General features: G+C 43.6%; 1 long non-coding RNA gene across 1 annotated transcript in view; it reads left to right on the top strand.

The window, feature by feature from the left end:
- The window catches only part of LOC110349724 (uncharacterized), a 537013-nt gene that overhangs the window by 210130 nt on the left and 303964 nt on the right, over positions 1 to 22919 (top strand). Inside the window, exon 2 of the long non-coding RNA XR_015439324.1 lies at positions 4739 to 4765. This is a non-coding gene — a long non-coding RNA (uncharacterized LOC110349724). The remainder of the gene's footprint in view (positions 1 to 4738; positions 4766 to 22919) is intronic.

Below are 22919 nucleotides of genomic sequence, written 5' to 3'. Positions count from 1 at the left end.
CCAGGGTTGAGAAATAAATAGGCGTGGCTGATGCACCACAGGGCAGGAAAAGCAATGAAAGTCAGGTCACAGGTGAGGTACACACAGTTCTTGTTGCTGAGATTGGCTGACATCTTACTCTAGGCCAAACTCTGTTTTAAGCAACTAACATGTATAAACTTTTACTTTTTCCAATCCCTGTGAAGAAGGCCATTTTTTGAGTTAGGAAACCAAGGCCCAGAGAATGTAACCGACTTGCTTGAGGCTACTCAGCCAGTAAGTGGCAGAGTGGCGATGGAGAGTGAGCAGTCTTGAACGGTGCTCTTAACTCTTACACCATCTGGCTCTAATCAAACCCACTCTTGACAGAGCAGAGCTCTAACACATCCTGGGCAGGAGAAGTGAGGGTGAAAATAGAGCTCTTTATTACTGGAAAGTGAATAAACTCTCCTGGGGAAAGCTTTCTCAGAGAGTTGGTGAGTAAAACTGAAGCGCTGTAGCACAGGAGGCCCCACTGTGTTTGTATCAAAAGCACTGGGCCCCCTGGGATAAAGGTGCTTCTCCATACTGGATGGAGAGAAAGTCTAGGAGATACATGAGGCAGACAGAGAACACAAGGCTTCCAGAAAGCACCAGTGGAGATGGCACAGGACACCGGGTGTCTGCACTCAGGCCTTGCACAGTGGTCCAGATGTAGTACTGAGCCTGGAAGTAAGCTGTGTAGATTCTGGCATTAGTGAGCTTGGCAATGAACTGAGGATGCTAAGAGCCAAGCATTGTGGGCAGACACTGGGACAGCACATCCCCTCTCTCAGCTTTTAAGACTTCTGTACTGGGGCCTAACAAAGGAAGAGGAAAATTCACAAGCCGTACATACCCAGTCCCATGAACATTTCTACACTAAACCCAACCCATGAGCAAGATCAAAAACTAAAATGTAGCCAGCACCCTCCTTCCTGTCATCTCTGCCTAAGATCACCACTCCCTTGACATTCTAAGCCTTGGTTTTGTTTTACCTGATTTCCATCGTTATATAAGTGGAATAACTCCTGTATACTCTTTCATGTCTTACTTCCTTTGCACAGCTTCATGTTTGTGATTTTTATCCTTATTATTGTAGGTAGGTCTTGTCCACTCTTACTGCGGCACGGTATTCCCATGAAGACAAGTGTCATAGTTGACGGGTAGTAGGCAATTTTCAGTTTAGAGCCCCTCCCCTTTTGAGAACTCATGGGAAGACACAAATGAAGAGGACTGGGAAACTTACACTGGCCAATTGAGGAACAAGTCCTTATGATAATTGCCTTAGGGCTCATGACAGAAGATTTTCAGAAATATTTGGAGAGAAGGACACCTGGAGAGTATAAACACAGATCTGTGGACTGAAATGTGAGTGTTTGGCTATAAATTTGCCTTCCCTTTTACTCTGGAGAAGTCTGGGACATGTGGGTTATGAGAATTGGAAACGATATATGAAACACCTAACCTAGCACCAAGTAGAGATCCAGTAAATAGAAGCAGATCAGGTTGTTAGCCACATGCTGAATAACCAATCTCAACTTTATGAATCAATCTTTACATTTAGCAAAAATGGAATGTGGTGATGAGAAAGAGACAGATGTCTGAAAAGTTATATTGTTATCATTCTTATGGACCCCATAGAGGTCTTGTCTTACTCCAGTCAAAAGCTGGGTGCCTGGGTGACTTATAAACAATAGCTTTTTTTTTTTCATAGTCCTGGAGGTTAGATGTCTGTCATAGTTACTTTCCTCATGGCTAGGACAAAATATCTGACAACTGCAACATAAAAGAGGACGGTTTTATTTTGGCTCACATTTTACAAGTTTCAGTCCTTGCATGGTCAGCGGCTCCAGGCAGAAGCAGCATGGTGGAAGAATCTGGTAGAGGAAAGCTGCTGAACTCAGTGTCCAAGAAGCAGAGAGAGTGAGGAGAGGACCACAAAGGGAGATACAATCTTCCAGGTCACACCTCCAGTGACTTGCCTCTTTCAACTAAACTGACTCCTAACAGCAAGTCAGCTATAAGCAATCATTACCCAGAAGCCCCATATATGAGTGCCTGAGGCTTTGGGGGAGCAGATCTAGCAGATCTAGATATAAACTATAACGAAGTCTAAGATCAAGGTGACAGCAGATTTGATATCTGATGAGAACCAGCTTCCTGCTTCAGACATGGTACCATCTTACTGTCCCTTCACATGGTGGAAGGGTTGAATGGCTTCCCTTGGGCCTCTTTTAAAAGAGTATGAATCCCATTCATGAGAGCTCCAGTCTCATGACCTAATCACCTTTCAAAGCCACCACTTAGTGCCATCACTTTGGCAGTTAGAGTGTTAAAATCTGAATTTTAGGGTCAAGCAATGAGACCATAGCAGGCCTATACTTGACAGGGAGGGCTTCAGGAATGTAACAGAGCCAAGAGGAACTTTAGAAAGCTACATCAAACATCAAACCCCTTCCTTTGTAAGATGAGTACTTGGAAGCCCAGAGAGTTCTGCATCTTGTCTCTGGAAAGCCTTAGGTGACTGTCTTGGGTTAGAAAGGCAAAACCAGGACGCCTGATGAGAGAAGAGAAAGAAGTACTCCCCACCCAGAGATGCAGGAATAGGGGTGGGAAAATCCAATGGGATACATGCTAATTAGAAAGTTTGAAGGTCCAGGGGACATCGGTATCATTTGGAACCAGAGTCAGAAATGTTCTGAAACTCTCTTTTCTGTTTCCCAGTAGGGTTTCTCTCTCAGATAGCTTTCTTCACTAAACTGGAAGTGGGATGTGGATGGTGCTTGGCATCTCAAAAAGAAGATCACCTCTCTTCCTTCAGTCCCTGAAGCCCAGGGAAAGGCCCTGATTGGTTTGGTTGGGCTCTGGACTTCTTGTGATTTGAGAAAGCATGACAGGGCATTTTAATTGTTGTCCTTCTTTAGAAGTATGTTTTTTTCGTGGGGAAGTTGAAGGAAGGAACAGACCTCCGCCCCCAAAAAGAGCAGTCATGTTTCTATAAAAAGAAAGGGGAGCTGGCCAGAGAAAACACTGGGTATCCACTGTCTCTGTTCAGATACTTTGAGTTCTTGGTAATAATTCCTACCTTGAGTTAATTTAAATGATGAAATTGGCTCATGTAACTGAAAAGGTTCAAGATAGGTTCTGTTTCAGAAGCATTTTGATTGTTTAAGTTCCTTTTCCCCATGACTTCTTTCTGTTGCATGTTTCCTGCTGTGTCTGTTGGTTTCATGATCAGGCTAGCTTCTAGAACAAGAAGTATTGTTCATATCTTCAGCTGAAGTCCTGAAATTCATTCTGATTGGACTGGGTTAGGTCACAAGTCTAACTCTGAACGTTTTTATTCCCCGTGGTGTTGGGGGTTGAACTGAGGGCTTCCTGCATGGTAGGTAAGCAGAATACCACTGAGCTGTGTCCCTAGCCTCTGAATCATGGTTTTGTCAGGTAGAGCACACTAACTGGTTTTCCCTAGGCCACATGGTCCATCTCTGGAGCTTTGGTAGAATAGGCTTTCCTGGAAGGGAAAAGCACAGATGCTAAGGTGGGTGGCAACCCATAGGGGCCCATGTTATCACTGCAGAGATGAACAGAGTGGTTAAGGGAATCACCCCAATGACACACCAGTCAGTAGTGGTTATGAGATTTGAACTAAGGTTCACTTGATTCCCAAGATCATAATCATTCAACTAGAAATCCTTTCATTACTAAGTATGAACCCCTCCTTTGTATCTATCACCATATTATACACTACCCCAAACAGTAGCATAATACAATGACAGGTTATGGTTTTTTACAATTCTGCTCTCTAGGCTGAGCATGACTGAGCAGCTGTTCTGTTCCATGGGTGTCTCCGGGGATTAGAACCTCACCCATGTTCTTAGGGCCTCCATGGGGTGGCTGGAAGAGCTGCTTGCTGGTAGGAGTTTATCTCTGCACATGGGCTTACCAGTGGGGCAGATGGACCAGTACATGTGGTGGCCTTGGCCTCCAGGAACGAGCATCCCAAATGTATTAGGCTCTGCTAGTGTTGTTCTTGCCTATTTTCCTGGGCCAAGGCAAGTCTCATGTAAACCCAGTCTACAGAAGGCCGTGAATATTGGAAGGAGTAGGTTGAGACTGCTCAGTGTAGCTACAAGAGTATTTTCATCCCTTCCACCGATGTAGAAAGTACTCTATCATAAGTCAAGGAGCAGGAACCCCCCACCCCTTTGAAATCCTGCTCTTCTTTGAAATAAATACTCTTCACAGTTAGTCCAATTGAGGATGCAGTGTCCTGTGAGAGTTGTCATCCATGGACCCTCAAGGGACTGGGGGTGGGGAATGTGTAGCTGCATGGCCATAGCTACAGCAAAATTTGCTGGCAGCTCTGCAGCTAATGACATTTGCAGTTTCCATTAAAACCTGGCATTCTCAATATAAATTGTCCCAGATGCACACTTTGGAGTATGGGGCTTATTTTTATTTTATTTTTAAAAACATAGACTGAATATTAAGTTACTTGACTTGAATTTTCCCCTTAGGTTTTCTTTTGAGAGCTTTGTCTGTTTAAAGCCATAGTAGGGTGCCATACATTTCATCATCATTCCAGACACCCAAAGCATATGTTTTACTTTGGGCATTTTGCTGGGGGCAAAGAGGAGAGTACATCAGAAGGGAGGCCACTTATTACCCACCCAGTGGCCTCATCTAAGAATGTTTGTGCTATTCAACTAATAAATATCATTCTCTGTTTTCGCAGGGGGTGATCCATTTTCTTTGACTGGTTGTAAGTATTCTTTCCTTCCTTTTTTAAATTTTTGTAAATGTAATTGCTTGAAAATTGATATCTTTTTCCTATAAAATGTATCATCCTCATTCCATTTCTTTCCTTCTTCCCTTCTAGTGTAAAATTAGTTTGGACATATTCAAGTCCCTAAACCTCAAGGTTAAAATTTCTCAAGCTCAACGTTCTTAACATTATGTAAAAATTTTTCTTTTAGCGGGTGTGAGAGTATTTATTTTTATTTTCCATTTCCTTTGGCACAACAGTTGACTCAATCAGCTCCACATATGGAGGCTGTTTTAAGTTTAGTATTTTTATTCTCTTTCTCCTCTCATTCCACATATCAGTCTGAGTTGTGCTCTGAATCTTTTATCTTCTAGCTTAGCATTTTGGGGGGAATTTATTCTATTGATGTGTTCACCCCACTTTAGCTGTTTCTCTAATTATCATTTCATGGTTCACAAACAAAACATTTCAGAGTGTGGCATTGCTGGTAACTCCTAGTAGTGAATGTTTTGAAGTCAAATGATGAGTCCTTCCAATAGGTTTCCAGGCTATTTGCAAACAGTGAGTCAAATTTTTGTTCTTATCCAGAAAATAAAAATTGGGTGTCAAATTCTCTTTTGGAGATACTGAAGATTGGAGAATGATGATAGATTTCCTGTGGCTTTTGGCATTCCTGACAGTCTGCAGAATGGGTTGCCAAAGAGGTCATTAAAGATCGTGCCTACCACAATCCCCAAATCACTACCACTCTTAGTGAGGTGGTTTGTTTCCAGCTTACTGCACTTGAGAACCATTTGAAGGGAAAAGCACACATGACAATGTGATCATTCAAGGCTTGAACAGAACAACTGACAGTTGTCCCAACCACATGGCATTAGGACATGGACTCTCCCAGGACTGAAAGGAATTTAAGATATCAAGACCATTCTCGTTTATTAACTGGCCCTTTCCAGCTAAGTAAGATTCTTCTCTGGCTTAGAACAATTTCATGAATGATTTCCAACTTTGCTGGGGTTTAAGCACCCCTTTTGATGTTCATGCCAAATTCTGCACAGCATGGTTGATTAAGCTGCCATATTGGCCTGTCCTTGTGGGAGGTCCTGGCGAGGCTTATTTATATGGAAAATGTTAAGCTGTGTGATGTAGATTTAGACACAAAAAGTCGCATGACTTGGGGCTGAGATGGAGAAAAAGATACCCATTCAATAGCAGGAATAGCAAGGATTTTAAGGCCCAGAATCTGGATATGAGGCCTGGGAAACAGGGTTTACTGAGCAACAAAATCATTGCTTTACATGGCAGTATAGATTGTCTTGGCAAGCTCCTGTGGGACTTTCTGAGGAATGGAGGAAGAGTTGAAGCCAGGAAATCCCATTGCTGGGTTTTTCTTGGAGCTGGGAAGTGGCAGAGAGGGCACTTGCCCTTTGATGACTTGTGTTTCCATTGGAGAATTGTTTCTTTCCCACCCATCTAGATTGGGAGTGGGGAGTGACAATGGAGGTCAGGAGCCTGAGATCTGGCCAGTGGAATATGGGTACAAGTAAGGGAACTACTCCCAAGCCTGGGCCCCGAACCCTCTTACATGATCCTCTATGTTAGTGGATGTCACTTCCTAGGGCTAGGGCATGGGAGACAGTATGGAAGATGGCAGAGCCTCTGTCAGCTGTCTACAACTGGTTGTATGCATTGGATTTTCCTTCCTTCATTCCCCTCCCTCCTAGTTTCTATCATTGATATGAGGAAAATTAAATAATTCTATTTCATCAAAGCCTTAAGAACTTGGAATATACTAGTTATGGTGGACAGCAGTAGTTTAACCAATACCTAGGGATTCCTTGTACTTATGGGCAGCTGACCTTATACTCTACGGCCTCCATCTTGGCATGTTTCTGGGAGGCACTGTCAGGAGACACAGAGAAGCCACACTTGCTGATATCTCCTCTTGGTCTGGGTTGTTCTTTTCCTTTCAGACTTAGTAAAGTGTGAGAGGAGAAATGATTGCTATCCTAGAGTTTCATTTCTATCTTTCTCTGATATCGTTTCTGTGAACTGAGCCCCTTGTTCTTTCTTATCTGGGCCTATAACCAAAAAAAATTTTTTTTGATGACTATTTGGTATTCTCTGTGTAAGTAAGATGAATTAATTAATTAACTCCTTTTTTTTTTTCTTTAGTATCAGGGCATTGAACCTAAGGCCTCCCACATGCTAGGCAAGTACTCTATAGCCAAGCTACGTTCTGGGCCCTTTTTATTTGTTTCTGAGACAGGGTCTCTAAGTTGTCCAGGCTGTCCTTGAATGTTCCATCCTCCTTTCTCATCCTCCCAGGTAGCCTGGATTACAGATGTACTCTGCTATCCTTGGTTGTGATGGGGATTTATTAAGCTCCCTGTTATCTGGTGAGCCCGAGGCTGGGACTGAGACAACAGAAACCAGTATCTCTTCCCAAAGATTTTACAAATTAAGTAGGGAATCAAGAGATTCATATGGACATCAACTAGAGGATGGTGATGCCATATGTGAACAGATTCTGTAGGAATTCAGCAAAGGAAAGATTCCTGTGGACTGGCTGGGTTGCAGAGGCTATTAGGAGACTGAAACTTCTTCATGGCCATGATCTGAGTATCAGGAACACTGAGTATGGCCGGATGCGATACTTACTAGGTCCCTGCTTACACAAAAGAACTTTTCTCAGCTGGGTGTGGGGGAACCTCCAACACTGTGAGCCAAAATAAACCTTTTCACTTTATAAGTTAATTATTGCAGGTACTTTGTTACAATATACACACACAGAGAGCGATAGATAGATATATAGTTATAACTATTTGTAGTTATATAATGATATAGTTGAGTAATATAACATTAAATAAGTTAGATTAAAACAAAGGTGATAAATAAATACTCAAAAATCATTACTTCCTGAGTGTTTTTGCTTAATTTTTGCATTATTTATGCTCTAGAAGTTATTTATAGACTACTGTAGCCAATAAATGATCTTAGGGGTTAAATTGTGCCCTTCTCTTGACAAATTCGTGTTTTAAAGTCAAAACCTCTGTGCCTCAGAATGTGATCTTATTGGGAAATAGGATTGTTGCAGATGTAATTCGTTCAGATGAGGTCATTAGGGTGGACCCCTAACCCAGGATTGCTGGTATAAATAGGGGAAGTCTGGACCCAAAAAGACTCACACAGGAGGAAGTCCTGGTGAGGATGACAGCAGAGACAAGAGTGATCAGCAGCAGCCAAGTCACCAAACATCACCAGTCAGCAACTAGAAGGTGGGCAAGAGGCACGGGACATACTTTCCCACAGCTGGTGGTGTTTTGGGACGGCAGCCCCAGGAAACTTACATGGGTGGAAAGGCTGTTGTCCCATGGGTGGGGCACATCTGGGCCTCCCACTCCTGGTCAAGTGACTTATCACTGATGGCTTGAAATAGGCACCGTGGCCAATGTGTAATCAAATGCTACACATCAAGACTTGATTTATTGTTTTGTTGATTGTCTAGACAAGGAGCTGGTAAACTACCATTTGCGATCCAAATCTGGGCTCCTGCCTGTTTTTGTAAAAGTTTTATTGGAACATAGCTACAACACTCCTTAATTTAAGTGATGTCTGGGGCTGATTTCACAGTGCAGTGGCAAAGTTAAGCGCTTGCAACAGAGACTGTGTGGCTCACGAAGTGAACAGTATTCACTCTCTCCTTAAAGTTAAACCTCGTTGAACCCTTGGTCCAGATGTAAGAAAGCAATGCAGATAATGTGAAAAATAGAGATAAAATGTGAAAGTGTGCCTGGCTATAGCTATTACCTTGCAAATACCACAAAAGTAGGAGCAAATAAATCTCACAGTATTTGAAAACTGGTCTCTAATTCTGCAAAGAAGTTGTTCGTATTACTGGCCAATGAGTGCAGTTCTGATATAGATCTTTGTTGTTTTGCTTTCCTCTTGTTTATATAAATGAAAACATCAATCAACAGCCACATCGAACTACACTTGTTTATCAGTCACCATCATAGGTTGGCTACAGATAGAGTTTGACAAAAATCAATAGTAGCGTATATGAGAGTCAGTTGGCTATATGGAATTTACCAGATTGTGTTTATTGCAGAACAGTAAAGTGTACAATAAACCTGTGTCTATATACATATGTGCACATTTTTATCCCTGAGAGCCAGTTGTTAAACATTTACCAGCACAACACTTCCCCATCCTCCATGAAATACCCACAGCTGGGCAGAGGGCACCTGGTTCATGCATCTGTTGCAATATGACTTTGGCCTTGGCTTGGTTTTACCATTGTGTAGTTTTGGCTTTTGTAAGACAGCATAGTTGGTGGGAACAACTGCAGTAGAAAAACTCAGGGGCTCCAAGGAGTGGGACATGGCTAAAATCTGCCCTGGGGGAGAGCCTGCCGAGGAGGCCATGAATGCACATTCAGTTTGGATTTGATCCTGCCAGCCATAGGATCCCTTAAGCAAGGCAGCACCAGGGTGGAAGCACTGATTTAAGAAGATGGATTTGGTAACCATGTGAAGGACAGATTGGACAAGAACAACCAGCTCGGGGCTGCTGCAATCTGTGATTTAGAAAACAGAGCTCAGAAAGTCAATGGCTCTGCCCTAGGCATGCTGCCTGGCATTTGCAAAGAAGACTTGCAAAATGTTAAGAAACAGGATCCTTGCTTGCTGTGGAAGTCTCAATGGAGCCTTAGAGCCTACAAAACAGAAAAATAGAAAAGCACTTCTGAAAAGCTTTGCCAAATGGCTGTTACATGGCTTCCTACCATCCCTCTGTCACTTTCTAGGTGCCTCTTAGAAATGAAGAAGCAGTTTTCAAATAGGCTTTTCTTGACAACAGGCAGGTACAGGCAGAGGGCCTCCCTGTGAAACAGAGAAGAATGGCACATTTGCAGGAAGTCAGGAGGCTCTTGGGCTCCATGGGAGCTGTACTGGGGTGGGGCCTCCCTACACCCTGGGATCACTCCTAGTAGAGCATTGCAGCCACTGCCCAGTCTCCAGGTTAGTCCCGCACTGTGTAGCAAAACCCCAATAGCTGTCTGTAACATTGCTGACCCTGCATCATAGAGCACAGCAGTGGCCTTCATCAGTATCTTCTCAGCCTCCTGCCCTCAGGAGCTCTGGCCATAGCTGCCTCCTTTTCCAGGTGTACATGTGAGTTTGAGTTTAGGCAGGCAGAATTTAGAGAACTCTGTTGTGTTGCTTTGCCATGCAGCTCCAAACCTGTCTGCTACATTGGGTGCAGTCCTGGCTGCTGGAATGCTGCCTTCCCTCAATGCAGAGTGGCACAGCTTTGTCCCTGGGATGCTTGCTTAGTGCAGCGATCCCCAAGAACTGGATGCAGTCTTATGCTTGCCATCTCCCTGTGGCCTTCAGAAAGGGACCCTTTCCCCTAGTTCCTAGCCCACTGTGCTTGTAACCTGTAGACAGATGCCAGGATAGCAACCTACCTATCAACCTCCCCATAGCTCCCCAAAGGGCCTGTTGCTAAATTTCCATTTCCTTCTCTTGTATGGTATGGACTCAGGTATGCAGTAGAAAAGACATGACCTTTGAAATCAGCCAGATTGGGTTAAACTCCATGGTTTGCTATGCAGTTTTGGGCAAATTAATTCACCTCTCTGAGCCAAAGTTTTAAAAAAATCTATTGTTGTGGTTTGGATCTTAAAGTTCAATAAAGGCCCATATGCTTAAAGCTTGTGGTATTATTGGAGATAGTAGACTCCTTAGAAGGCAGGGCCTAATGGGAGGAAGTTAGGTCACCGGTGAGGTGGCTTTAGAGGGGATATTGGGACCCCAGCCTCTTCCTCTCTCTTTTTATTTCCTGGCCACCATGAGGTGATAGCCTCATTTGCCTTGCTCTCCTGACATGATGGATTCAGCTGCCACCAGCCAAAAGCAACTGGGTCAATTGGCCATGGACTGAAACTTCTAAAACCATGTGTGGAAGTAAACCTTTCCTCCTTTTAAGTTGACTTTTTCAGATATTTTGTTACAGCAATGAGAATCTCACTACTACATCTGTCAAAAGAAGATCAGAAAGCCTATGAAGGTTACCTTGCAGATTAAAAGAAATAACATAGGGCCAGGGATTTAGCTCAGTGGTTTCGCCGCCTACTGTGCAAGTGCAAGGACCCAAGTTTGATCCCCAGTACCAAAAAAAAAAAAAAAAAAAAATGAAATAACATAGGCAACTTGGCTCTCTAATGTGCAGTGCTTGTCTGTTATCCATTAGATATTTTAGGTAATATCACAGATATTAGGTCATCTTGATGGCATAGCTCTAAATCATTTTCCAGCATGTTGTTCAAATGCACACTCTTTGAGCCCATCCCTTGGGCTGGGCCTGAGATGCTGCATGTTTAGTAACTGCCCAAGTGATCCTGATGCCGGGCCCCCAACTACACTTCTAATAGGAAGACAAGACATTGCCACTGGCTCCCTCCCATGCTTCTGCAGTCTCCAGTGCCTGCCTCATCCCAGAGGGAAGTGCTGACTTTGAGACAGGGATCCCTGGTCCTCCTGCCTCTCCAACCAGCCCTGTCAAAAGATGTATCCCTTGATGACTTCCATAGTCTAGGCGAACAAATGTCATAGGAGGCAGGAGGGCGATGTGGGCATGTGTGCAGGGAATTTAAAATGAGAACAATTAATAGGCTAGATTGGGGCTGGGATTTAGCTCAGTGGTTTTGCCACCTGCTGTGCAAGTGCAAGGACCTGAGTTGGATCCCTGGTACCAAAAAAAAAAAAAAAGGCCAGGTCAGTTATAGATATTCAGCAGGAGGAGGTGAGTATAGTTGCATTGCTTTGGAATGTCTTAAGAACTTCAATGGTTTTAAAAAAATGTTTATGATGAATGAACCTGAGAGAGTTGAGGTGCAGGAAATATTTGTAGGGAGGTCAAAGCTCCGTCCCTGAGGTGATGTAAAGTATGGAAAAGTGCAAGAGGGAAGGCAAAACCCAGCACAGATGCTTATGTGTATCTTTATGTATATGTGTCTGTCTTAGTTGCTTTCTTGTTGCTGGGACAAAATATCTGACACTCCCAAGGTAAAGGAAGAAAGGTTTATTTTAGCTCACAGTTTGTACAGGTTTTGGTTTGTAGTTAGTTAACTCCAAGGCAGGGCAGCATAGTGGAGGGGCCTGGCAGAGGAAAAACAGTCCATAGCATGGCAGCAGGAAGCAGTGGAACTTTCTTCTTTTCCTTTTTATTCTATCAAGGTTGCAAGCCTTTTGGAATGATGAGCCTATTTAGTGAGACCCTGTCTCAAAGTAAGTCCATCATCCACACTTAGAACTATGCTAAACTAATCAGTGGACTGATCCAGTATCACACACTCATGGTCCAGTATCACACACCCATGATCCAGTAACTCCCAAAAGCCCCTCCAATGAGCACGTGAGGCTTTGGGGGGACATCTAGATATAAGCCTTAACAGTGTCCTAACTGGTTTCCCTCTCCCTCTCTCTCTCTCTGTGTTTGTGTGTGTGTGCGTGTGCAAGGCTAAAGATGGAATCTGGGGCCTCATGCATACTAGGTAAGCACTCTACCACTGACATAACCCACAGCCTTGCAGCTGGCTTTCGTTCCTGGAAATGCATAATTTCTTCTCTTTATTTTGTTCCTAGAGGCCTTAGTGTGAGACCTTGGGAGGCATGTTCCTCCTTCATCCAGATGTCCCAATTTACCTCCTCCTTTGAGGCCCAGCTCAAATCCCTGTCCTCCTTGCAGCTCTAAGTTGACCCATCAGCTAAAGGGTACTGCTGGGTGTTTCTACACAGTGTCAGGCTGAGTGGCAAAATAAGTCATCCCAGTGACAGGAGCCACAGTGGCTCCTTGACTCCTCCATTGGTTCCATGGCTGGAATGCTCCTCCTGCTGAGCCCCACTCCTTCTTGGAGGAGTAGGGACCAAATGCTTGTCCACTGGTGTTTGTAAGTGATTGTGGTGAAGGTGGAGACACCACAGCTGCTACCCACAGGAGAACCAGCACAGTTGGCCTGGCTGCTGTGTTTGGCATTTTGTTGGCTGTAGGAGTTCCCATGAATGAGGAACTTAGAGGGCTCTCATTGCTTTCGTTTCACTCCACTGGATGGTTGAGGGCAGATCACAAGTTTGCCTTACCCACCCTAGGCCACATCCTGCCTGGAGACTGACAGAGCTTTCATACAACCTGGTTTTTAATTCCTCTTTCCATTCCCAGGAGGTTGGCAGTGGGTGCAGAGGGAGCAGACTGGGGGTAGTGCATCTTTCATCCTTTTAAGGGTGATGACCCTGTTCCATTGTCAGAGGATCTTAATAAAGGGACCAGGTTAGATGTCAGTGTCCGAATGGACAGTTCCATTTGCCCTACCCATGAAGCTTCTCGGTGGCTCCTGCAAACAGAGCAACTCTCTTGTCCCTTTGCACATAGTCCTGGCTGAGGCCACCTGGGGCAGTTCCTTGAATGAAACTTTCTCCCTCTCTGTGAACATATTCAGTACAGATGCATTTCCCCCAGTATTTTCTTTTGATAGTAGGTTGGGTCTATGGATAGGAAGCCAGTGGCTATGGAGGACCAACTGTATTCAATGGGTGGAGGAAAGTTATTGTGCTTTTCAACCACATCAGGGTTAAGCTAGACTCACTGAGACCTGGAATTGCTTTTCACGTCCTGTCTTTGTCTCATTCCAGCTACTACTTACTCTTGAATCTTTTTGTGTAGCTGTGATGGGCAGATTTGCCATTTGCTGTACCATGTAGATCCCAGGTACAAATATCACTAGGTCATTTCAAAGTCAGAAGTCACATAGTTTTGTATCTGAAAATATAGGATATTTTCCCCTCAAGCACTAAGACTAGAAACTCAAGCTGGAATGCCAAATGGGTGTTTTAACATTCTTTAAACATTATATTGGATATTCCTTGTTTTTCTCACTTTAGAAACAGTTCTCTCCAGTTCCTGAAAAGAGCTGGTAGGAACCTGTGCTGGGAATGTTGTCTCCCTGAGTCTGGAGGTTGTTCTGTTCCCACCCATCCATAGCAGCAGTGGCCAAGGGGCACAGAGCTCTAAAAAGTGTGGACCTCTGATGAGCAGTTAAAGAAAATGATTCTGGAAGAACAAGTGGAGAGGAGAAGACAGCTTATATCTTGGATCCTAAATGCAGGCACCTGTTTAATTCACTGCACACAACTTCCTCACCACGACTGGTTTAAATGTAGTTTAACTGGTGAGGCTTTGGCTCCAGCAGGACCGTAAGTCACAGGGGATGGGGTGCGGTAGCTGGAACTGGATGAGATCACCCTGTGTTGGGACCCCTACCAAGCAAACCGGTCAGGGAGAAGCCTCTGTGTCCAATGACAGGGACACTAAAATTGTTCTGCACTCTGTCAGCTGGAAAAGTTTCACACCACATTATGGCTTTTGTGATGTGTTAGTGACTCGGGGCTTCCTAATGTGGGGCAGTTGGCTGACCTTGCATGGGAGGGAGTGGCCTCTCTGGCCCGTCTTCTCCTTTTCCTCTCATCCAGCTTTGTCTTTGTAGAGTTTGGGCAGCAGATCTAATTGGTGGCCTTGTTTGCTTCCATGGGACCTTTCTGGAGTGGGGCTCCAGATGACAGCTCCTCTTTTAGTTCTTCACAGACCCCCATTTTATTCATTTATTCAGTTTTTTTTTCTTTTTTGAGATAGGGTCTGCTATGTAGTCCAGGCTGGCCCTGAACTTGCCATGTAGCCCACCAGACTGGTCTTGTACTCATGATCCTCCTGCCTCAGCCTCAGCCTCCAGAGGGCTGGGATTGCAGGCAGGCACCACCACAAGCAGCAAAGCATTTTTGTTTGTTTTTGTTTTTTATCTGTTGTGGTGCTGGGGATGGAACTCAGGCCCTTGCATGTGCCAGGCACTTGCTCCACCATGAGCCATACCCCCAGCCCCAGCCCCTCATTTGGAACGTATCTCTCTGTTCCTCCCTCCTGGCTGAAGCAGTGCTGGGCAGACACCCCTCAGATTATAAGGCAGGCACATTGAGAAGTGTGGCTGTTCCTTAAATCTTCTGTCTCCAAGAGAACATGGAAAGGAAAGGAATTTTTCTTTTTAACCTCTCTGAATTTGCTGGTTAATTCTTGGTCACACAGCTAATTTTATTAAGCTCAAATATCATTTTGGATTTGTAAGGAGTAGGAAACAGAGGCAATTTTCCAGCAGTACCTGGAGAGAGGCACTTCCTGGACCCCACAGTCACCTCAGGATTCATGGTTTCCATAGGAGGCCTATCACTGGTTTTTATTTCTAATGCTGAAGTTCTGCAGTCTTATTTTAGGGCTGGGGGACTGGGTATTTCACCTGTTTAAAGGCCAATACTGACCAGGCAACTACCATGAGCTGTGTTTCCTGTATTGAGAACACAAAGATACACGAGACTCCTTAATGTCAGGGAGAGAGGCAGTTGTGTGGACTGCGGATTGTCACAAAATGTGGTAAGTGCAGTGGGAATCTATCTGCAACATGATTATTTTGAGGCCTCCCCAGCCTGTGGGTACAGTTGAGGTCAAACGCACTGTCAGAACTCAGCTCTAGCAGCCTGTATTTCTGCGAGTCCCTGGGGATCTTCTTTATTGTCTTTTGGCTTAGCCCCTGTGCTGTCCTTGTCCCTAGAGTCACTCCTGGACCTCGCCTTTCTCTTCCCCGCCATGGCCCTGGGAATTCTTACAAAGGCTTGCCTATTGATGCCCCCCGAGGCCCACAGAGACCTCAGTCTTCACTGACCTCCCTGAGGTGACCAGCCTCAGTCCTGGGTGGCAAGGGGCGAATGTTACTCACCTCTTGGGCCACATTTCATCATCTAGGCACAGACAGTGTGACTGGGGTTCTGTGCCTCACACAGCCCTGAGAAAACAGCTCCTCTGGCTTCTGCCCACAGCTTGTCTTTCTGCAGAACTTGGACAGGAGTCCAAGGGGCCAGTTCTGGGTCTAGGGTCTTGGATCTCCAGCACTGCTGTTGAGTAACTGCATGCATCTTTCACTGCCTTTCTTCCCACTTTTTCCTCCTTAGACAGATGCCTGCTCTGCAGGCATGTGCACATTTAATGTCCCCATGGTCTTTTCCTCCTGCTCTCTCTATTTTACTCCAGGCCTTTGTGGCCTCACCTGGAACATTGCCATAGCTTCCTAATTGGCTTTGCTGCTTCTGGTCTCTGCTCCCTTCCTCTCTGTACCCAGAATTACTTCAATAAGTGACCATGTGCAGGGGTGTCTAGTCTCTATCTGCCTTGTACAGAATTCCTTTCACTGGTTAGAGTACTGTCCCAGGAAATCATTAAAATGACATTGCCTCTTGACTGTTTTTGTATAGTCATATGTTGCATAACTATGTTTCAACAGACCACATATAGTGGCAGTTCCATAAAAACTGAAATAAAGCTAAAAATAAAAATTTATTATGGAGCTGAAAATTCCTATCACCTAATGATATCAAAGCCATCATGACATCATAGCATAGGGCATTACTCATGGGTTTGGGTGATGTTGGTGTAAACAAACCTCCTGTGCTTTCAGTCCTATGGAAGTATAGCATGTACAAGGTATGTCTTAGTTACTTTTCTCATTGCTGAGACAAGATACCTGACACCCAAAGTTAAAGGAGGAAAAGTTTATTGTAGCTCACAGGTTACAGAGGTTTTGGTTCATAGTTGGCTGCTTCAAGGGAGGTTGGGATGGCAGAGGGGCATCATAGAGGAGAAATAGTTCATGGCAAGCAGAAGGCAGCAAAGCAGTGAAGTAGCAAAGTAGCAGCAAGCAATGACAGCAGCCTTCTTTCTGTCCCTTATATTCTATCCACTCAAAACTATGCCAAACCAGTCAGTGGACTAATTTAGTAATCACATACCATTAATCCCAACATCACACACTTAATTCCAGCATCATACATCCTAGATCAGCCACCTCTAAAAAGCCTCACCTAAGACCACTTGAGGCTCTGAAGGGACATCTAGTCACAAGCCATAACAAGGTATGACTGAGATGTGGGGAATGTTTGAATTTTAAAAAATAAATGTGTTACAGTAAAAGACACATTACCATTACTCCCACTCAGATATTCCCCCTCACTTTTTTTTTTTTTTGTACTGGGGATTGAACTTAGGTCCTTGCCCTTGCGCAGCAGGCAGCGAAACTACTGAGCTAAATCCCCAGCCTCACCCCCTTCACTTTTAACACCCTTAATCTCATCATTCTTACCACTTTCTGAAGCAGGTCTGGAAATCCTCTTTCGTGAGTGTCTGTAGTTGCACTGTTGTGATTGGCTTGATATGCTGAATTGATTCAAAATGCTTACCTTTCATGACATTTTGACTTTGGGGAAGAGGCAGAAGTCACATGGTGTCACATTTGGTGAATTAGGTGGATGTCCTATTTTTGGGAGCCTTTCTTTTAGATGGCACTTGACAGCAACATTCACATATTTTTGGGGTTTTTAGGTACCGGGGATTTAACTTGGAACCTTATGCTTGGGAGGCAGGCGGTGGCACCACTGAGCTAAATCCCCAGCCCAACATTCACATATTTTTGATCACATCTCATAAGGACACAAAAGAGGACTTTCAGAACTGCTTCAGAAAGTGGCAAGAATGATGGGATAAATGTGTTCGAAGTGAGAGGGAGTATTTTTTTAAAATTAATTTTATTGGTACATTTTAGGTATACAACATAATGACATTCATGGTTGAAAATTTGTACCTTTACATAAATATCTTGGTTCTTATTTTTTCCCCATTCCCTTGGCCCCACTTCAGCCCCTGCACTCCTCCCTATAAGAGGGAGTATTTTGAGGGGGATTAATAGCAATGTGTCTTTTACTGTAATAAAATTTAATTTAAACATCCACTATATATTTTGATCACACCTCATACAGTTATGTGCAGTACATCATACTTGGTAATGATAATAAATGACTATGTTGCTAGTTTGTGTATTTGCTATACTTTCCTTTTTATGGTTATTGGATTTAAGCCAATCATAACTATAGTATATTCACCATGAGCTTTAAGGTCTACATCTGAAGTGGATTTGCTGGAGCATGCTATCCTGCCACTGCAAATCAGTTTTAGGTACTAATGGAAACCACTGGACAAGGGGGGTTATAAGAAGTTGGGGTATTGATTAGGTGGCGCTGAAAGAACCAGAGCACGAAACTTACAAAAGGCAAGATAGTGAGAATTCCTTGAAGGGTTGGCTCTTAATATTGAATAGTGTAAAACATTTACAAAAATAATTGCCTTCTGGTTTTTAAGTTTTGCTAAAACCAGGAAGAATCACAAGCATTTTCTAAGCATTAAATTAACACTTAAGAAATAATTTTATCCTAATGAATACAGTTTAGATTTTTCTCATTGCTTTCATTCTGAAGTGAAGAGTGAATAAAGTTGCAGCTCTTTGCTTAGTCTATCTTTTACTAGATGTAAAGATTCAGGTGCGGGGAGATGTTGGAGGCTGAGGTAGAGAGGGGATGTTGGGGACACAGCCGCAAAACCTTCTTCATGCAAATGCTGAGGATATTGTCCCAAGTGAGGGAGACCAGGAGTTTGGTTTATCAAACAAAGAAAGTTTCATCATTTTATCCTTCTAGGACTTAGTGGTAAGGTAAGGACTGCATAAAGGTATCCCACTGGGCTGGATTAGCTGAGGAAATCTGCAATGGAAAAGGAAATTGCTCTTGTCTCTAACCCCTAGACAGGATTTAGGCATCCAGAGGCAAACACATTCTCCATGAGGGAAGATATGGAGGTGGGAAGGAGAATGATTGATTCCTGAGACAAGAGGTCAGGGGCCTTGCTGTTGAAGAGGGGATGTGTGAGGGAAATAGTAGAAACGGAAGTTTGTAGGCAGAGTGGGGCTTTATTATACAAGGTTATGAAAAGCAGGAAAAGATGTCTAGTTTTAGCCCAACAGGAAGCTGGAGGCCATGGAAACTTTTTCAACAGGGGAGTGACAATCATCAGACAGATTTGGAGAGGAAAATCCCGAGTTGGCTGGATCGGAGGATGTAGTGATTTGAGACATGAAGGGTAGCCCAGGTAAATATGGCTGCATTGAGAAGATCTACATGCAAGTGGTAATTTCAGAAAAAGAGAGTCAGACATGGATACTGATTTGTTATAGGAAGGGAAAGAAAGTGATGTTGGAGATGCCACCAGGGGTTTGGGTCATTGGAGACCAGAGTGAGGAGCAGCTAGTCTGGAGAGAGTGTTGTGAGTTTTGTTTGGGCATTTAAAAAATGATGAGAGGGCTGGGGATTTAGCTCAGTGGTTCTGGTGCCTGCCTCACAAGTGCAAGGTCCTGAGTTCGATCCCCAGTACTCCCCCCCCCACCAAATGATGAGAAACCCGAGTGGAACTTAAAAGTGGGGTTCCACCTATAGCCTTAGAGACAAAAACTGTTTGGAGGTGATGATCAAAAAAGAACTTTGAGCCTGAAAACATGTCCTCCTAGAGGGAGTGAAGAAATAAGAGCAAGGGCCCAGGGCTGGGCCTTGTATTGCAAGTTGATGAGGAAGTTGGTCCTCCTAAGGGCCCGTTTATCTTTCCAAAAGTCCCTCCTCCTGCCTGCTGCTGGGGCACAGCATCCTTTCCTAGCAGGACAGCTCCAGCCCCAACCTGCTGCTGGAAGAAGGACACAAGTCTGGAAATCAACAGTGCTATTTGTGTGACTTGCTGGATTATGTGGCCTCCTTACTTGAGGTCTAATTTAGGGCTCAATTTAAACAAGGTGCCTTCTGCCAGACTCAGTATCTGCGTTCCTTAGGTGCTCTAAAAGTGCTTTGTCATTGGGGTGGACAGATTTAGCAACTAAAAATATATGATATCCTGTTAAATCTGATCAAATAAACACAATAGAAAAAAATTTCAAATATTGTATGTTATGCACAAATGTACACTAAAAACAGTATTAGTTCTCTGAAATTCAAATTTAACAGGGCATCTTGAATTTTATCTGGCAATCCCATCCTCTGATGAGTTCTCTGACTGTAGCACAAGGGTCCATGATTATATCATTTCATGGCTAAGACACATTTCGTTGTCATTTTTCCTTCCCTCTCTTGGGCTCAGATGATATCATTTAGAATCAACAAACAATTGTTACATATCTACCATATGCCTGATGGGACACAAGGCATTTCACATATACAGCATCAGTGGTTTACAATTTGTTCGGGGGATACAACACTTGGAAATAAGGTACTTTTGGCAGAATGTCATGAATTTGAAATGATTTTACCAGCAGTTTAAAAAATATGATGATATTTGAAGGCATTTAAAACAAAAAACAAAAACATGGCAATAGAAAAGCTCCTATACCCAAAGTAAGACCATGATTTTTTTATACATTACATTGATACGTTTGGCAGAAAATTCATTGAGTATTTATTTTTATTCTCTGTTGTACTTTTACTTCCTCACTCTGAGAAAGCAAGCCTTTGTGTTTCAAGGACAAAGAACAATTTGTTGGTATATAGAAGACAAGGCCACTGGATGCTTAGGGTTAAAGATGTATTGAGTATGATTAGACTGGTGGTCCAGGAGAGGAAGGGAATGAAGGAAAATGTTTTTAGTGGAGAAGTTGAATGGACTTGGTGTTGTTGGGCAGGGAATGAGAGATTCCTCAGAACTAAGAGGCATGATTAGATTTAAGGTTTCCAAGCAGGGAAGGCCCTGGGCTCTGATGGGGTCTAGAATAAACCACAGTGGCATAGAAAATTCCGGAACTCTCTCATCTGCCTAAAAGCAGAGCCTCCCCAGAGAACTCAATTGTCACAAATTCCCTCCCTTGAAGCAATTCTAATCTCTCTTTAGAGATAGAAATTAGCACCACATCCAAACAGATATTGTCACAAAACTCTTGTACAGTATCTCCTAAGTGGCTCATTTATCTTTCCAAAAGGTCCTTTACCTTTCCATAAGTGCCCTTCTCCTCCTCCCCTTCTTAGAAGCCACTTTTTCTCCCAGTGTCCCTCTGTCCCTTCCCATCCCTTTTTGGGATGGTATATAAGCCTTCAATTCTAACTGCCTCCCTGAGCTACACTTCTTGGTGAATTCCAGTGCAAACATAAATAATTAAATATGTCCCTTCCCACTTCTCCAGGCTAATTTAGCTTTCACCAGTTTAATTTTTGCACCCCCAGTTAAGGACCCTACGTGGATAGAAGTAAAATTATTTTCCTCCCTGGCAGTCTCTTTTGTGCTTAGTGCCTTCTGAAGATTTTGGCGAGTTGCTTGTAGAGTACAGATCAGTGACCCATGGGTAGGCCTGGCTACAGAGATGAAGGTCCAGCTTTTACCAAGGAACCAGTGGTCAGCAGCAGCAGGAACAGAAGGAGCACTGGTCATGATGGTGGCACCCACAGCTCTACCTCCTGGCACCTTCTTTTCCTTCCCTTTGCTTCTCCATGTTCTGGAGCCATATCACACTCACAATGCCTCTGAGCTGGGAAAGAGGCCCGAATAATTATTGAGACTGAACTTCCCATCAGCCAGGCAAGTAGGGACCCAAGGTAGAGCAAATTTAATTCAGAAAAATAAAAATTCCCACTTTTGCTTTTTCATATTACAGACTAACATGTTTTCCCCACCTTTCTGTTTGTTTAGAATATTCTCTTAGGCTAAGAGGTGTCAAGGCTGCAAAAATGCTTCCCAAGTGCTTTGATCTGAAGGAGATTAGGAGGGATGCAGAAGCAAGAAGGGCTCTCTGACCTTCCTCTGCCTTTCTGTCTTGGAGTGGCCATAGAGAAATGCTCTGGTCTACCTTGCCTAAAAGTAGGTCCTTAGGAATCCTCCTTATACCTCGGGGTAGGACTGCTACAGAGAGAGGCAGAGAAGAATCTCAACAGACAGCCTTGCCCAATTGCCCTCAGCCTATTGTCATGAAAGCACATTTTGCCCCATCACATTGCCGCACTGTTGCCCATGCTTCATGGAACCTAAGCATGAACTACACAATTGCCCCTGGGTCTTTGGTCCATATTTCTGAAGGCTCCCATGTCACATACAAATTTGGTTAAATAAATTAGCTTTCCTTTTCTCTTGTTAACTGGTCTTGTGTAAGAGTGGAGTAGGAGATTAGGGTATGGCAAACTGGCTGGGCAAGTGAATGTGATCTGTCAATCACAGAAATGCAGGATACATGCACAGAAGACAGTTCCCAAACCCTGGACTTGAGATCAATCAGAAAATGCTGTCTTCAATTCTTTTGGCATGAGATCAAGCAGGTTTTGGTAGGATAACCTAGATCTTATGTCAGCCTGAGGAATGGGGGAGACAAAAGTTTTCAGCCATTAATCTTGTCCCCATTGTAAGCTCTTTTAGTCATTCACTCTGCAGAGTATACTTTTCCTACTTTTAATTGGCCTGCACTCACTTGCAAAACATATTTCTTTTCTTACCTTTAATAAGTGTAAAACCTGGCTCTTCATTTCCCATCCAGTTATTTGTTCAGCACAATAAGAACCTAGAAAAAAATCTCTAGAAGGATCCCGCAGCACCTTAGAACCCTGATAACGGAAGAGTCAGCTGAGACCTTTATGATGGAGGAGGGGAGATATCGCCCCTTTCCATTGCTACAGAGGTCACAACGGCTACAAGTTTAAAGGAAATATACTAGAGGAAAACCTAGTTAAGAAAAATTTATTAACTTAGTTCTGCCCCCCACCCCACCCCTAGGGTTATGTAAGTATCAGCATTTACACATTTTTGAACAGCTAACAAACTGAGTTCCATGCCATAGGAATGCAGAAAACTGCATGTTATCTCATCCTGTGAGGCTGTGTGTGGGATGCTGGCATTAAAAAACCCAATGTCCTGTATAACACAATAACATTATTTAAAGACCAACAAGAATCTTGGACAAATGTGATGCATAGGGAAAAATAAAAAGAAGGAAAGGGAGAGTTATAGAAATCTGAGGCTGAATCGAGGAGGAAACCACCAGCAAAAGCTTTTGTAGGGTTCCTGTATTTAGCAGAAAGCTGAGATGACTCATTCTGCCTTGTGGCCCTTGCCCTATGATTCCACTTATTTTTTCATGGTTTTTCTGGCCCTGATTTGTGTCACAAAACTTCATAGCATATCAAAGAATGACTATGTGTTGTTTTTGACTACAGTTTTT

The sequence above is a fragment of the Heterocephalus glaber genome, unplaced genomic scaffold (assembly GCF_053883595.1).
Source record: "Heterocephalus glaber isolate CG9 unplaced genomic scaffold, H.glaber_assembly_v1.0 deba00001472, whole genome shotgun sequence".
NCBI lineage: Eukaryota > Metazoa > Chordata > Mammalia > Rodentia > Bathyergidae > Heterocephalus > Heterocephalus glaber.
The sequence above is the reverse complement of the archived record's forward strand: the minus strand, read 5'-3'. Positions and strand labels throughout refer to the sequence as shown.